This window comes from Phyllobates terribilis, unplaced genomic scaffold (assembly GCF_046119375.1).
Source record: "Phyllobates terribilis strain yellow unplaced genomic scaffold, ASM4611937v1 Scaffold_2__4_contigs__length_985480577, whole genome shotgun sequence".
Lineage (NCBI taxonomy): Eukaryota > Metazoa > Chordata > Amphibia > Anura > Dendrobatidae > Phyllobates > Phyllobates terribilis.
The window spans coordinates 148,291,581-148,310,049 of NW_027362762.1; the positions used below are offsets into that span (position 1 = coordinate 148,291,581).

General features: G+C 39.1%; 1 protein-coding gene across 5 annotated transcripts in view; it reads right to left on the minus strand.

The window, feature by feature from the left end:
- Positions 1 to 18,469, minus strand: part of MAP3K12 (mitogen-activated protein kinase kinase kinase 12) — a 226,305-nt gene that overhangs the window by 103,190 nt on the left and 104,646 nt on the right. Inside the window, exon 1 of one of the 5 annotated variants that reach the window (XM_073662962.1) lies at positions 4,037 to 4,332. The exons of 2 other annotated variants lie outside the window; for them this stretch is intronic. The gene's annotated coding sequence lies outside the window, so the exon portion shown is untranslated. Of the gene's footprint in view, positions 1 to 3,212; positions 4,333 to 18,469 lie in introns of those variants that run through there. 2 more of the 5 variants (XM_073662961.1, XM_073662960.1) reach the window with 2 other exon arrangements.

Genomic DNA, 18,469 nt, shown 5'->3' on the forward strand with positions numbered 1-18,469 from the left:
ATCATTGGTGCAACCTGTGCAGCTGGGCAGGGGCCCAAGAGGTAAGGGGGCCAATTTCCACCTCCAAAGCAGCTGGAATGTTCCATTATGGTGAGCTATTGGACTGTAAAGGGCCCATATACTGTTGTTGCACAGGGGCCCCTTTTCGGCTGTTTTCGCCAGTGAATTAAAGGGAACATTTTAAAACAGGATTTATTACAATAGTATCCAAGTACATCTTAAATGCACAACTCAGGGCTGAAATAACCCTATAGCAATCAATGTGTAAGTGACTCTGTGCAAATACAGTAATTCCCTCTCTAGGAAAACATGCACACACTCACTTGAGTAGAATAATGTTCACAGTAAGCCAAGCACCTGCTCCATCCCACTCACTGTGATCCATTCACATGCAGAAATATGCCTGCCATCTGCACAACCCCAGGCAGCTGCACAGAGAGGGCAGAGTGTGGGTAACGCAGGCTGGGGACGCTGGGCAGGTTGGGGTCGCTGGGCAGGCTGGGGTCGCTGGGCAGGCTGGGGTCGCTGGGCAGGCTGGGGACACTGGGCAGGCTGGGGTCGCTCGGCAGGCTGGGGACGCTGGGCAGGCTGGGGTCGCTCGGCAGGCTGGGGACCCTGGGCAGGCTGGGGTCGCTGGGCAGGCTGGGGACGCTCGGCAGACTGGGGACGCTGGGCAGGCTGGGGACGCTGGGCAGGCTGGGAACGCTGGGCAGGGTGGGGACGCTGGGCAGGCTGGGGACACTGGGCAAGCTGGGGTCGCTTGGCAGGCTGGGGTCAATGGGCAGGCTGGGGTCGCTGGGCAGGCTGTGGTCGCTGGGCAGGCTGGGGACGCTGGGCAGGCTGGGGACGCTTGGCAGGCTGGGGTCGCTGGGCAGGCTGGGAACGCTCGACGGGTTGGGGGTGCTCAGCAGGCTGGGGGCGCTGGGCAGGCTGGGGGCACTGGGTACACTTGTGCTGTTTGTCTCCTTAACGCAAGTCAAGCAAATAAGAACAATGGCACTACAAACAGGAGATAGCCTGAGGTTTATAAAAAGCTAATTACATCATCAGCACAGGAGTAAATAGTCACACATTAAATATACTCTGAGATTTACTGTGGCACTAGTTCCTAGGTCTGATGATGTTGTCTTTATGAATACAGATAGAGAGAATATGAATTTAATATATTAATATTGATTTCACTGACAATCACTGTAATATTACTGATGAGCTCTATTAATGTTTGTACATGTGAAGTCTGTATACTCTAAGCATGAAATGCATACAGTATGAAACCACATAGTGGTTTATGTCAGCCTTCATGCCTTTAGCATTATAAAACATGCATTAATGGTATATAGTGTAGCATGTGTGTAAAGTGTAATGCTACATAGTAAACACATCCGATGTAAAGTAGCCACTGTTTGCAGACCTATATGTCCTACACAATGTACCAATGTACACACATCCAACGTAAAGCAGCCATTGTTGGCATAAATGCATTTCATACACAATGTAAACACATCCAGTGTAAAGCATTAATTCTTAGCTCATGCACATATGCCCTACACAATATACATACATCCAGTGTAAAGCATTCATTGTTGGCATACATGTATCTCCTACACAATGTAAATACATCCAATGTAAAGTATACAGTCTTACTTAGCACATACATATATACCATACACAATGAATACATTCAATGTAATGCATCCATTGTTTACATACATATGAGCCCTACGCAATGTAAACACATTTGCTGCAATGCATTCAGTTTTAATATATATATGTATGTATGTATATATATATATATATATATATATATGTATACCGTAGACAATATACAGACATCCAATATAAAACATTCAGTCTTAGCAAAAATAAATGCCCTACACAATATACACACATCCAGTGTAAAGCATCTATTGTTTGCATACATATGAGCTCTACACATTGTAAACACATTCAACATAAAGCATTCACTCAGCATAAATATATGTCCTGCACAATGTACACATCTACAGTGTAAGGTATTTACTGTTTGCACACATATAATTTGGTAGGTACATTATATACACATGTTCCACATAAATATACAAATATTGCATTCAGCATTACAACTTACAGTGTATACAGATCTAGCAACCAATGAACTGCATGTATGTGTGCCATGTATACACTAAACCTATGTATGTGCATGGTGTACATAATGTGAATATATTTGTGCCCTGTGCACACTGTATGTCAACCTATTTATGTGCACTTTGTACACTATATGAGATCCTATTAATGAGCATTGTGTACACTATGATATTATGTAACCCTATGTATGTGCACTGTGTACGCTACATGTGACCCTATTTATCTGCTCTATGTACACTTTATGAGACCCTATATATGGGAACTGTGTACACTATATGTTAACCTATGTATGTGTACCGTGTACACTATATGTGACCCTATGTATGTGCACAGTGTACACTATATGTGACCCTATGTATGCGATCTGTGTACACTATATGTGAACCGATATGCTTGATCTGTGTACACTATATGTGACCCTATGTACGTGCACTGTGTACACTATATGTGACCCTATGTACGTGCACCATGTACACTATATGTGACCCTATGTATGTGCACCATGTACACTATATGTGACCCTATGTACGTGGTGTGTACACTATATGTGACCCTATGTAAGTGCACCATGTACACTATATGTGACCCTATGTATGTGCACAGTGTACACTATATGTGACCCTATGTATGTGCATAGTGTACACTATATATAATCCTATGTACGTGCACCATGTACACTATATGTGACCGTGACCCTATGTATGTGCACAGTGTACACTATATATAATCCTATGTACATGCACTATGTACACTATATGTGACCCTATGTACATGCACTGTGTACATCATATATGACCCTATGTAAGTGAACTGTCTGTATAAACAGAAATTACAGGAGTACACACTGCGGGTGTATATAGTAACACACATGTATGCAGCATCCATTCTAGGTCAATGTTGATAAACATAAACCTCATTACACACAGACAATTCCCCATGCTAGTTGCACGCACGTTGTCAGCTCCGACAGCCTATATATGTATGATGCAATGACACCACCATACAGTCACACGCTATACTATACTCTGGCTCCATCACCTACTGCATTACCATTACCACTGACATAATATTGGCTCAGACAACAGTACCTGATAATCCAGCTGTGTGGTCACAGGATCCTTCCCAGTCACAGACTCATGTCCCTAGTGCAGAGACTGCTTTATCCCCCTTCATGGACACACACAGTGCCCACCCCAAACTGTAGATGTAATCCATTTACCAGTCGCCACTGGTGCCAAAGAATCAAATCCCCTGTGATGTATTGATGCCAGCACTTATGGTATATACTTCTCTCCTATATAGTCCACATAGGATGTGTCCTGCTTTTCTCTACCTTTGCTCTTTATGTTACAATCTCCCTTTAAAGCTCTGTGATGTTCCTGATAATAGAGCTATGGTATACATAGTGCAGGTGCGCTGAGTATACAGCTGTACTGCTGTGTATACTGCTGTGTAGCTGGGCACTAGCACTATGCCCCTGTCCTGCAGGCTGGTCTGTACCTTCTGCTGTGGACTTTCTATATTATTTCTAGTTGAGCATTACTGTACTGTGGTTTCTCATAGAGATCCCAGCACTAGGACCACCTGCCCTATACATCCTCCCAGTCCAGATGACATATGTGTGTATGCAGCACTGCAGATGAAGCCTATTTCTTGTGCTGTTACATGGTATATTGCTACATATTGTCCTCTTGATGTAAATATTTATAGTCTCCAATGTATCACTCAGGTTTATTCCATATACTTAGTCTGCAATGTACTGGGTGCCTAATAGAGCAGTGTAAGCAGCATGCCCAGGGCATTATCTCCATGTCCTTAGACGCCCTACATTCTTACCCCTTGCATTGGTCTGGTCTGTGCCATGTGCCCAGCATGTGATGGATTCAGCCTCTGAACTGAATGTGCCCAGTACCTGTTCGTTCTCTGTGGTGTATTCCTCCTATATGTTCTTCTCTCCCCTCCTCCTCCTTGTTTTCCCTCACTACCTCCCCCTTATTATTCTATCAATTGTGCCCCCTCTGTGATCCTTAGCAGCCAATCAGTAGCTCAGTGGGGAAGGAAGTTGCATTGGGCAGGGAGGCTGCCTGGTCCCTGGCTGGTATCAGGATGGCACATCTCTGCTGAAGGTGAAGGAAGAGCAGCAGCTGTGTCTGCACCCCTGACATCACCATCTTCCAGGACCGCTGTGGAAGAGGAGGGAGCTGGGAGGGAGAGAAGGTGGAAGGAGTATTGGAAGTGGAGAGAGGAGGAGGAGAAAGGGAGATGGAGCCACACACAGAAGAGCTGGGAGGGAGAGGGCTGTGCTCAGCCTAAACTACACACAGGTCTGATTACTTATTATTGAGGGGGAGGGGGGATTTTTGGACAAGAATCATATTATTGAGTGTAGGAGTATCTAATGCCTCCCAAGATTATATATGGTTTGTGGGTAAAAGTACAGAAAATCTACACGTTCTTCTATCACTGTTCAGAAGATGATCTACATGTTCTTCTGTCACTGTTCAGAAGATCTACATGTTCTTCTATCACTGTTCATAAGATCTACATGTTCTATCACTGTTCAGAAGATCCGCATGTTCTTTTATCACTGTTCAGAAGATCTACATGTTCTTCTATCACTGTTCATAAGATCTACATGTTCTATCACTGTTCAGAAGATCCGCATGTTCTTTTATCACTGTTCAGAAGATCTACATGTTCTTCTATCACTGTTCAGAAGATCTACATGTTCTATCACTGTTCAGAAGATCTACATGTTCTATCACTGTTCATAAGATCTACATGTTCTTCTATCACTGTTCATAAGATCTACATGTTCTATCACTGTTCAGAAGATCCGCATGTTCTTTTATCACTGTTCAGAAGATCTACACGTTCTTCTATCACTGTTCATAAGATCTACATGTTCTTCTATCACTGTTCATAAGATCTACATGTTCTATCACTGTTCAGAAGATCCGCATGTTCTTTTATCACTGTTCAGAAGATCTACATGTTCTTCTATCACTGTTCAGAAGATCTACATGTTCTTCTATCACTGTTCATAAGATCTACATGTTCTATCACTGTTCAGAAGATCCGCATGTTCTTTTATCACTGTTCAGAAGATCTATATGTTCTATCACTGTTCAGAAGATCTATATGTTCTTCTATCACTGTTCAGAAGATCTACATGTTCTTCTATCACTGTTCAGAAGATCTGCATGTTCTTTTATCACTGTTCAGAAGATCTACATGTTCTTCTATCACTGTTCATAAGATCTACATGTTCTTCTATCACTGTTCATAAGATCTATATGTTCTATCACTGTTCAGAAGATCTACATGTTCTTCTATCACTGTTCAGATGATCTACTTGTTCTTCTATCACTGTTCAGAAGATCTACATGTTCGTCTATCACTGTTCAGAAGATCTACATGTTCTATCACTGTTCCGAAGATCTACATGTTCTATCACTGTTCAGAAGAGCTACATGTTCTTCTATCACTGTTCAGAAGATCTATATGTTCTTCTATCACTGTTCAGAAGATCTACATATTCTTCTATCACTATTCAGAAGATCTATATGTTCTCACTGTTCAGAAGATCTACATGTTCTATCACTGTTCAGAAGATCTACATGTTCTATCACTGTTCAGAAGAGCTACATGTTCTTCTATCACTGTTCAGAAGATCTATATGTTCCTCTATCACTGTTCAGAAGATCTATATGTTCTTCTATCACTGTTCAGAAGATCTACATGTTCTATCACTGTTCAGAAGATCTACATGTTCTTCTATCGCTGTTCAGAAGATCTACATGTTCTTCTATCACTGTTTAGAAGATCTACATGTTCTACCACTGTTCAGAAGATGATCTACATGTTCTTCTGTCACTGTTCACAATATCTACATGTTCTTCTATCACTGTTCATAAGATCTACATGTTCTATCACTGTTCAGAAGATCTGCATGTTCTTTTATCACTGTTCAGAAGATCTACATGTTCTTCTATCACTGTTCATAAGATCTACATGTTCTTCTATCACTGTTCATAAGATCTATATGTTCTATCACTGTTCAGAAGATCTACTTGTTCTTCTATCACTGTTCATAAGATCTACATGTTCGTCTATCACTGTTCAGAAGATCTACATGTTCTATCACTGTTCAGAAGATCTACATGTTCTATCACTGTTCAGAAGATCTACATGTTCTTCTATCACTGTTTAGAAGATCTACATGTTCTTCTATCACTGTTCAGAAGATGATCTACATGTTCTTCTGTCACTGTTCAGAATATCTACATGTTCTTCTATCACTGTTCATAAGATCTACATGTTCTATCACTGTTCAGAAGATCTGCATGTTTTTTTATCACTGTTCAGAAGATCTACATGTTCTTCTATCACTGTTCATAAGATCTACATGTTCTTCTATCACTGTTCATAAGATCTATATGTTCGTCTATCACTGTTCAGAAGATCTACATGTTCTATCACTGTTCAGAAGATCTACATGTTCTATCACTATTCAGAAGATCTACATGTTCTTCTATCACTGTTTAGAAGATCTACATGTTCTATCACTGTTCAGAAGATGATCTACATGTTCTTCTGTCACTGTTCAGAATATCTGCATGTTCTTCTATCATTGTTCATAAGATCTACATGTTCTATCACTGTTCAGAAGATCTGCATGTTCTTTTATCACTGTTCATAAGATCTACATGTTCTTCTATCACTGTTCATAAGATCTACATGTTCTTCTATCACTGTTCATAAGATCTATATGTTCTATCACTGTTCAGAAGATCTACATGTTCTTCTATCACTGTTCAGAAGATCTACTTGTTCTTCTATCACTGTTCAGAAGATCTACATGTTCGTCTATCACTGTTCAGAAGATCTACATGTTCTATCACTGTTCCGAAGATCTACATGTTCTATCACTGTTCAGAAGAGCTACATGTTCTTCTATCACTGTTCAGAAGATCTATATGTTCTTCTATCACTGTTCAGAAGATCTACATATTCTTCTATCACTATTCAGAAGATCTATATGTTCTCACTGTTCAGAAGATCTACATGTTCTATCACTGTTCAGAAGATCTACATGTTCTATCACTGTTCAGAAGAGCTACATGTTCTTCTATCACTGTTCAGAAGATCTATATGTTCCTCTATCACTGTTCAGAAGATCTATATGTTCTTCTATCACTGTTCAGAAGATCTACATGTTCTATCACTGTTCAGAAGATCTACATGTTCTTCTATCGCTGTTCAGAAGATCTACATGTTCTTCTATCACTGTTTAGAAGATCTACATGTTCTATCACTGTTCAGAAGATGATCTACATGTTCTTCTGTCACTGTTCAGAATATCTACATGTTCTTCTATCACTGTTCATAAGATCTACATGTTCTATCACTGTTCAGAAGATCTGCATGTTCTTTTATCACTGTTCAGAAGATCTACATGTTCTTCTATCACTGTTCATAAGATCTACATGTTCTTCTATCACTGTTCATAAGATCTATATGTTCTATCACTGTTCAGAAGATCTACATGTTCTTCTATCATTGTTCAGAAGATCTACATGTTCGTCTATCACTGTTCAGAAGATCTACATGTTCTATCACTGTTCAGAAGATCTACATGTTCTATCACTGTTCAGAAGAGCTACATGTTCTTCTATCACTGTTCAGAAGATCTATATGTTCTTCTATCACTGTTCAGAAGATCTACATATTCTTCTATCACTATTCAGAAGATCTATATGTCCTATCACTGTTCAGAAGATCTACATGTTCTATCACTGTTCAGAAGATCTACATGTTCTATCACTGTTCAGAAGAGCTACATGTTCTTCTATCACTGTTCAGAAGATCTATATGTTCCTCTATCACTGTTCAGAAGATCTATATGTTCTTCTATCACTATTCAGAAGATCTATATGTTCTATCACTGTTCAGAAGATCTACATGTTCTTCTATCGCTGTTCAGAAGATCTACATGTTCTTCTATCGCTGTTCAGAAGATCTACATATTCTTCTATCACTGTTCAGAAGATCTACATGTTCTTCTATCACTGTTCACAAGATCTACATGTTCTTCTATCACTGTTCAGAAGATCTACATGTTCTATCACTGTTCAGAAGATCTATTTGTTCTTCTATCACTGTTCAGAAGATCTACATGTTCTTATATCACTGTTCAGAAGATCTACATGTTCTTCTATCACTGTTTAGAAGATCTACATGTTCTTCTACCACTGTTCAAAAGATCTACATGTTGTTCTATCACTGTTCAGAAGATCTAGGTGTTCTTCTATCACTGTGCAGAAGATCTACATGTTCTTCTATCACTGTTCAGAAGATCTACATGTTCTTCTATCACTGTTCATAAGATCTACATGTTCTTCTATCACTGTTCATAAGATCTATATGTTCTATCACTGTTCAGAAGATCTACATGTTCTTCTATCACTGTTCAGAAGATCTACATGTTCTTCTACCACTGTTCAAAAGATCTACATGTTGTTCTATCACTGTTCAGAAGATCTACATGTTCTATCACTGTTCAGAAGATCTACATGTTCTATCACTATTCAGAAGATCTACATGTTCTTCTATCACTGTTTAGAAGATCTACATGTTCTATCACTGTTCAGAAGATGATCTACATGTTCTTCTGTCACTGTTCAGAATATCTGCATGTTCTTCTATCATTGTTCATAAGATCTACATGTTCTATCACTGTTCAGAAGATCTGCATGTTCTTTTATCACTGTTCAGAAGATCTACATGTTCTTCTATCACTGTTCAGAAGATCTACATGTTCTTCTATCACTGTTCATAAGATCTATATGTTCTATCACTGTTCAGAAGATCTACATGTTCTTCTATCACTGTTCAGAAGATCTACTTGTTCTTCTATCACTGTTCAGAAGATCTACATGTTCGTCTATCACTGTTCAGAAGATCTACATGTTCTATCACTGTTCCGAAGATCTACATGTTCTATCACTGTTCAGAAGAGCTACATGTTCTTCTATCACTGTTCAGAAGATCTATATGTTCTTCTATCACTGTTCAGAAGATCTACATATTCTTCTATCACTATTCAGAAGATCTATATGTTCTCACTGTTCAGAAGATCTACATGTTCTTCTATCGCTGTTCAGAAGATCTATATGTTCTTCTATCACTGTTCAGAAGATCTACATATTCTTCTATCACTATTCAGAAGATCTATATGTTCTCACTGTTCAGAAGATCTACATGTTCTATCACTGTTCAGAAGATCTACATGTTCTATCACTGTTCAGAAGAGCTACATGTTCTTCTATCACTGTTCAGAAGATCTATATGTTCCTCTATCACTGTTCAGAAGATCTACATGTTCTATCACTGTTCAGAAGATCTACATGTTCTTCTATCGCTGTTCAGAAGATCTACATGTTCTTCTATCACTGTTTAGAAGATCTACATGTTCTATCACTGTTCAGAAGATGATCTACATGTTCTTCTGTCACTGTTCAGAATATCTACATGTTCTTCTATCACTGTTCATAAGATCTACATGTTCTATCACTGTTCAGAAGATCTGCATGTTCTTTTATCACTGTTCAGAAGATCTACATGTTCTTCTATCACTGTTCATAAGATCTACATGTTCTTCTATCACTGTTCAGAAGATCTACATGTTCTTCTATCACTGTTCAGAAGATCTACTTCTTCTTCTATCACTGTTCAGAAGATCTACATGTTCGTCTATCACTGTTCAGAAGATCTACATGTTCTATCACTGTTCAGAAGATCTACATGTTCTATCACTGTTCAGAAGAGCTACATGTTCTTCTATCACTGTTCAGAAGATCTATATGTTCTTCTATCACTGTTCAGAAGATCTACATATTCTTCTATCACTATTCAGAAGATCTATATGTTCTATCACTGTTCAGAAGATCTACATGTTCTATCACTGTTCAGAAGATCTACATGTTCTATCACTGTTCAGAAGAGCTACATGTTCTTCTATCACTGTTCAGAAGATCTATATGTTCCTCTATCACTGTTCAGAAGATCTATATGTTCTTCTATCACTATTCAGAAGATCTATATGTTCTATCACTGTTCAGAAGATCTACATGTTCTTCTATCGCTGTTCAGAAGATCTACATGTTCTTCTATTGCTGTTCAGAAGATCTACGTATTCTTCTATCACTGTTCAGAAGATCTACATGTTCTTCTATCACTGTTCACAAGATCTACATGTTCTTCTATCACTGTTCAGAAGATCTACATGTTCTATCACTGTTCAGAAGATCTATTTGTTCTTCTATCACTGTTCAGAAGATCTACATGTTCTTATATCACTGTTCAGAAGATCTACATGTTCTTCTATCACTGTTTAGAAGATCTACATGTTCTTCTACCACTGTTCAAAAGATCTACATGTTGTTTTATCACTGTTCAGAAGATCTAGGTGTTCTTCTATCACTGTGCAGAAGATCTACATGTTCTTCTATCACTGTTCAGAAGATCTACATGTTCTTCTATCACTGTTCAGAAGATCTACATGTTCTTCTATCACTGTTCATAAGATCTATATGTTCTATCACTGTTCAGAAGATCTACATGTTCTTCTATCACTGTTCAGAAGATCTACTTGTTCTTCTATCACTGTTCAGAAGATCTAGATGTTCGTCTATCACTGTTCAGAAGATCTACATGTTCTATCACTGTTCAGAAGATCTACATGTTCTATCACTGTTCAGAAGAGCTACATGTTCTTCTATCACTGTTCAGAAGATCTATATGTTCTTCTATCACTGTTCAGAAGATCTATATGTTCCTCTATCACTGTTCAGAAGATCTATATGTTCTTCTATCACTATTCAGAAGATCTATATGTTCTATCACTGTTCAGAAGATCTACATGTTCTTCTATCGCTGTTCAGAAGATCTACATGTTCTTCTATCGCTGTTCAGAAGATCTACATATTCTTCTATCACTGTTCAGAAGATCTATATGTTCCTCTATCACTGTTCAGAAGATCTATATGTTCTTCTATCACTATTCAGAAGATCTATATGTTCTATCACTGTTCAGAAGATCTACATGTTCTTCTATCGCTGTTCAGAAGATCTACATGTTCTTCTATCGCTGTTCAGAAGATCTACATGTTCTATCACTGTTCAGAAGATCTACATGTTCTTCTATCACTGTTTAGAAGATCTACATGTTCTATCACTGTTCAGAAGATGATCTACATGTTCTTCTGTCACTGTTCAGAATATCTACATGTTCTTCTATCACTGTTCATAAGATCTACATGTTCTATCACTGTTCAGAAGATCTGCATGTTCTTTTATCACTGTTCAGAAGATCTACATGTTCTTCTATCACTGTTCATAAGATCTACATGTTCTTCTATCACTGTTCATAAGATCTATATGTTCTATCACTGTTCAGAAGATCTACATGTTCTTCTATCACTGTTCAGAAGATCTACTTGTTCTTCTATCACTGTTCAGAAGATCTACTTGTTCGTCTATCACTGTTCAGAAGATCTACATGTTCGTCTATCACTGTTCAGAAGATCTACATGTTCTATCACTGTTCAGAAGATCTACATGTTCTATCACTGTTCAGAAGATCTACATGTTCTATCACTGTTCAGAAGAGCTACATGTTCTTCTATCACTGTTCAGAAGATCTATATGTTCTTATATCACTGTTCAGAAGATCTATATGTTCCTCTATCACTGTTCAGAAGATCTATATGTTCTTCTATCACTATTCAGAAGATCTATATGTTCTATCGCTGTTCAGAAGATCTACTTGTTCTTCTATCGCTGTTCAGAAGATCTACATATTCTTCTATCACTGTTCAGAAGATCTACATGTTCTTCTATCACTGTTCAGAAGATCTACATGTTCTATCACTGTTCAGAAGATCTATTTGTTCTTCTATCACTGTTCAGAAGATCTACATGTTCTTCTATCACTGTTCAGAAGATCTACATGTTCTTCTATCACTGTTTAGAAGATCTACATGTTCTTCTACCACTGTTCAAAAGATCTACATGTTGTTCTATCACTGTTCAGAAGATCTAGGTGTTCTTCTATCACTGTGCAGAAGATCGACATGTTCTTCTATCACTGTTCAGAAGATCTACATGTTCTTCTATCACTGTTCAGAAGATCGACATGTTCTTCTGCAGTCATTCATTTACACATCAATAGGACCGTCAAAATAGGATATACAAACTTATTTGCACGTACATGACATGATTTAGAAGGTGGGATAAGTAAAGGGACGTGTCAGGAGCTTGGGAGGCAGACGGATGTATGTCAGGAACTGTAAGTGTCTAAGGGTATATCTACGAACAGCAGAATTAGGGTAGAAATCTGTGTTCGTCCTTTACATTTTAATAGGCTTTGCAGAAATCCATGCACATTGTTGCAGAAACAACCATTGCCAATCTCACACTTTTCAGAAATTGTCATCAATTACATCAGTTTATATCTGCAATGAGGCTTACAATTTAATTTCCTTATGTCAGACACACATATAATAGGCCGACTTCCCTAGGAAGCTAATTATCTTATCAGGCTTTGTTCACACTAGCATTATGGCTTCACGGATCCAGGGTATAAGTGCAGGATTACACCACCAGACTTGCGCAGTTAAACAGCTACTTGTTTACTGATGAGCAGTCATTTAGACAACATTTTCTATGTGCACAGAACGATCAGATCATTTTGTACATATAGGCTTCCATTGTTCTCGTGGATTCTTAAAATCAGCTTAAATGAAATCTGTCAGTTGATTCATTCTGCACAAACCAAGGACACCATGAAGCAGAATAGGAAAGCTCACCGTTAATTTTTCCTCTGCAATCCGGAGCACAGACATCGATTCTGCCACATTGCAATAGTGTGAACAAGGAAGGATGAATCTAGCCCAACAGACAAGCAGTCGTCTTTTATTCAAGTGAGTACAAACCAAAGGACATATGGTAAAACATCATGTTAGAGTAGTGAAAACATCTATGTGTTTCAGACGCCTGTTGCACTCTTAATCATGATTAATCATGTCCCTTGGTGTACAATATTCACTTGAATAAAAGATGACGGCTTGCCCGTTGGGCTAGATTCATCCTTCCTTGACTATGAAGCAGAGCCTGGCTGCACAACGACAACCAGGTATGTTTTCCTCTGCAATGCTTTAGCGTTTCAGAGAAAATATAGTTTAGTTTCTCTAAAAAATATTTTTTTATAGGAAGCCTTTCAGTCTATTCATGATGCCCAAACCACAGGTAGCATGATTCAGAGCTTGGTTGAACGACTGCAACCAGGTATGTTTTTCTTTGCAACACTCAGGAATTTCAGATAAAACACAGTGTAAGTAGTTGACCAGGGACCAATGGAATAGATGCGACTAGTCCGCCACGGCCCCGTCCAACTTCTCCTTCAACCGCTCTAAGTGATTGACAGGTTGTACATTGGGAAAGACCTGTCACCTAGAGCAGGACTGGGAGAAAGCGGCCAGGGGTGGAGCCGGACTAGTCTCATCTATTCCTGTAATCCCCGGTCGGTTCTACAACGTTGAACGTTGCAGAGAAAAATATACCTGGCTGGAATCGTGGTTTGGGCAACATGAATCAACTTTACACTTCCCTCTAAAAAGTTATTTCACCCAACGAACAAGTATTTTGCTCATTCCTCGGATAATTGGCAGCCTGTTTACACTGCCCGATTATTTGGTAACGAGCATTCCTTGGAACACTCTTCCACAGTAGACGTGCAGTCTAAACCCGGCTGAACAGATCCCATTGATTCATTGAGGCCTTATCCGTTTTTAGCTTTATTTTTCAGAAAATGTAAGCTCAGCAGACTACGTCCTATTTTGATAGAGGAGTGTGTAGGGCATCATTAATTATTTCCATCAAAAGTAGAATTTCTGTAACAATAATGCTTGCAATTTTTTTCCACCATAGGGAATAATTTATATTGCGCCCTGACCACAAGGTTTCTGTGACTCACATACAAACTGATGTTGCTGTGGAGCCCTAGTATATACAAATCTTATTAATTCATTATAATCTACCCATAATATACTTTCGATTACAATTAACTTGACAGTCATGATGAGTCCTGTTTGCTTGCTTGTTTGCTGGGATGCTCTTTTGATTGATGGACAGTTACGACCAGTACCAGCTGCTGGTGCGAATTGTGCTCTCTCTGATGCTGCACCATTGGAGGAGCACAGGGACTCTGAAACTAGCCGGATCCAGTAATCTGGCCAACTTCAGAGCAGCACACACAAGTTGTATTGGAAATAGCTTGTAAGCCCTCCACTCCTTTCCTATGAGCCCAGCCACCGCTGATAGACTGCAGAGGTGACTGGTAACCTAGTCAATGAGCAGTTAACAATAACATTCACTCAGTTCTTGTGAATGGAGAGCATTTTTAATAACAATTAAGTTGCAAAGTTACTTGATTTTACAAACACTTTGCATTTTTAACCATTTGAAAACCCCTTTAAAGGGAAAATAGGTCTTGAATTTTGATATAATGTGAGGCCTAATCTGTGTTCTGCATATTGGCTTATTCTATTCCGTGTCACACAAAGAATATAACAATTGGACCCTATTTTAGGTGCTGCTTCAAATCAAACTATGCAGGTCCACAATTTTATAACTCCAGCGCACTTTTACTTGCATGTTAAAATTGCAGCAGTAATGGGGACCACATCCATTAAAATGCAGAAGAAAACCTACCACGGATAGGCACTCTCTCTTTAAGGGCCCAATAGCAGCTGCATGCGCTGCCTGCTTTGACTCCATTGTAGATGCAGGAAAACACTATGATGAGTGCTTGACATCACAGACTTGTGGGGGCCATGTTTATATGGAGGATCCTTTTGTACATGCACATAGAGTTACCTCTATGGATAAGATGTGTAAATAGTATTCAATATACTGTATGTAGAGTATCATTAGGGTTTCGTATCTGAAGAAAGCGAGAAAAGACTTGGCACTATGGTAAACCATTAATTGTAAACCGGCAGGTGGAATCAGGTGGAGTAGGACGGCACTGCACAAAACATAAGGTGGTGCTCTTTCAGCAACTAGTACAAACAGTATTAAAAAAAAAAAGAGAGGACAGTGAAGGCACTCACCAAATATATAAAGTCTTCTGTATTTGTATTAAAAATGGAAGCACATACGGCCAGGGGAGAACAAGCAAAGAGCAATACCACTGTTTGATGTGAAACGCCATTGTTCCAGGTATCGCCCTTTGCTTGTTCTGTCCTGGACGTATGTGCTATTATTACAAATAAGGAACATTTTTTATCTTCAGTGAGTGCCTTCACTTTCCTCATTGGAGGCTGCTGTATGGATGTGCATTTATAAACAACCATCATTTCACAAAGTGAAAAAGAAGTCAAACTATAAAGAACAACTTAAACTAGAGCGGCCAGAGAATTCAACAGAAAATATTCTGAAAACTAGCAGCTAATGACATAAAACCATCGACCTCTACTTCCCTAGACGAGAGAAAAAGCTAATCCATCATCTTGAAGGAGCAAGTATATATGAATGACCTCCCCTGAACTATGGAAAGATGCACATGCTGTAGTTTCAAAATGCATTAACCGTGTGGCTAATACTGCGCTAACCTTCCTCTTTTCCTTTGTGAAAATGGTGACTGGTTCGTGGTGTATATTCCATTGTAGCCTAAGACAAGGGAAGCCAAGTCACTGTAGATTGTAGGAGACAGCAGGACAATCAGGATACACTTTGATTTTTTTAGTAGCCAATTTCCATAATATTAATAAAAGATAATTAAAAAAGGTAGGCGCTGTTGTCTACACCACATTTGCCGTGGATATATGTAACTGAATGATATACAATTGCATTCCTTTTCTATAGCCAAGCAACATATACTTCTCGATGTTTGTAGAGAATTGACTATACTTTCCAAAACAGCTTTATTATACTTTTCTTATATAGTGCCATCATATTCTGCAGTAATTATTATCATCGCTGTCCCCATTGGGACTCACAATCTACATTCCCTATCAGTATGTATGAAGTGTGGGAGGAAACCGGAGAACCTGGAGGAAACCCACACAAACACGGGGAGAACATACAAACTTCTTGCAGATGTTGTCCTTGGTGAGAATTGAACCCAGGAGCAAAGCAACAGTGCTAACCACTGAGCCACCATGCTGCCCGTAAGTTAAAAGGTCGTTCTCATACTTATTCTTCAGGTGCTTGTGCTGCTGGCCCAAACTGTGTGCTCGCCAATGCTGCAAGCAGAAGCAGCGTTACAGAATCGCTTGCAAGCTCGATAGCAAAGCTCTTATAGGCGCTGTGCTTTTTGCATAGGAGACCATCCACTACTGGTAGACTATAGAGGTGGCTGGTAACCAAGGCAACTAACAGTAATCCATAATATTAAAAATCTCTACACTCTTGAGAATGACAGAGGATTTTAAATAAGAGGTGAATTGGGTTGCTGTTACAAGCACCTTGCAATTGTGCCAATTGTGGAGACAACACCTTTAAGGTTGAAAAAAAAGACAACAGTCCATCAGGTTCAACCTATAAACCTAACGTATTTCAGAGAAAGGCAAAACCCCATGAAGCGGATACCAATTGCCCAATATTAGGGCACACTCAGATGAAAGTATAAATCGGAGGGACTGGTCGACAGCTCTCCCGGCTCGAGCATGACAGCTGCATAGGAATACGTGAAGCCGTCACGCTTGGGTAGGGAGAGTTGCCGGCCAGTCCGTGCCCTGTGTTCCAATCTCGCTCCGATTTATATGGCCGTCTGAGTGTGACCTTAGCGGGAAAAAATATAGTAATCAAACTAGTTACTTGGATCAGCGTCCCATTACGGTAGTAGTACTCATAACCTGAATTAATACATCTTTCAAGAAAAATATATAGTTTAAAAAAATGTATCCTGGCACAAGCTAAATATGTGCCAAAGGAAAATGCCAGGCAAACACTCCCAGTATGATGTGAACCTACTATAACTAGTGTTGAGCGAGTATGTTCTGTTAACCCTTTCACCGAGTACGCTCGGGCCGAGCTCCGAGAATTTATAGCTGCCCGGTGATATGGTTGAATCGCTCCCGTGTGCACGATTTGCAACTGTTTGACAGTTTTATTACATGGGAGGAATGTCTATTTCTTACACATTCCTCACATGTAATAAAGCTGTCAAACAGTTGCAAATCATGCACATGGCAGCGATTCAACCATATCACCGAGCAGCTGTAAATACTCAGAGCTCGGCCCGAGCATACTCGGACAGAACATACTCGCTCAACACTAACTATAACCTTACAAGTTACAAGAAAAAATATTGTCACAAATTGAAAAAAATGGTCTACTTTGCTTAAAAAATACTACTCTTGTCCATGTGCTATATCTAGTATTTCAGCTCAGCAACTTTCAATCAAATTAGCTCAAATGCAATACTAGGAATGGCCGGGGTACAAGTGTGGCACTGTCTCTGGAGTAAAAATTAGACTTTTTTCTCATGTTAGATAACCCCTTAACATTTTATTTGATTTAATAGAGATTTTTAACAAAAAAGCAAAATAGTTAGTCATATTAGGCAGATACGTCCAACCAAATGTAACCACTTTGGTTCCTCAAAGTTTTCAAAACTAAAAAATTCAAAGACACCTAAAATATTAGGGATTTTTTTGTGAACCCCACAAATCAATCTTTATGTGGTCTGTTATATTAGTGTAAATTTAGAATATCTTATTTTTGGTCAGTGTGTTATCCATGGGGAAAACAGACAGTACATGGACCCAATGTTAGGCCATGTGCTAATTAACACGAGCTATCATTCACACAGACATTATGTCCATGGGGAAAAAAATTGCAGCATGAGCTAGTCTAATCCGATTTACAGAGCAGACTAGTACATGTTAGTAGCAGGCACCTCTTGTACTCGTCCACAATGCAGAAGGGCACACAGAGCTGCACTTGGAGGCCATCACCTCTGGAATTTGGGAAAGTGACTGTCCCGAGTATTACAAGCCTTAATTTAAATAATTTGATGCCAAACACAATATACAGCACTGTGCAAAATTTTTAATGCAGGTGTGGAAAAAATGCTGCAAAGTAAGAATGCGTTCAAAAATAGAAGCGGTAATAGTATATTCTTATCAATTAACAAAATTCAAAGTGAATGAACAAAACAGAAATTTAAATCCAATCAATATTTGGTGTGATCATCCTTTGCCTTCAAATCAACATTAATTCTTCTAGGTACACTTACACAAAGGTTTTGAAGGACCTCTGCAGCAAGGTTGTTCCA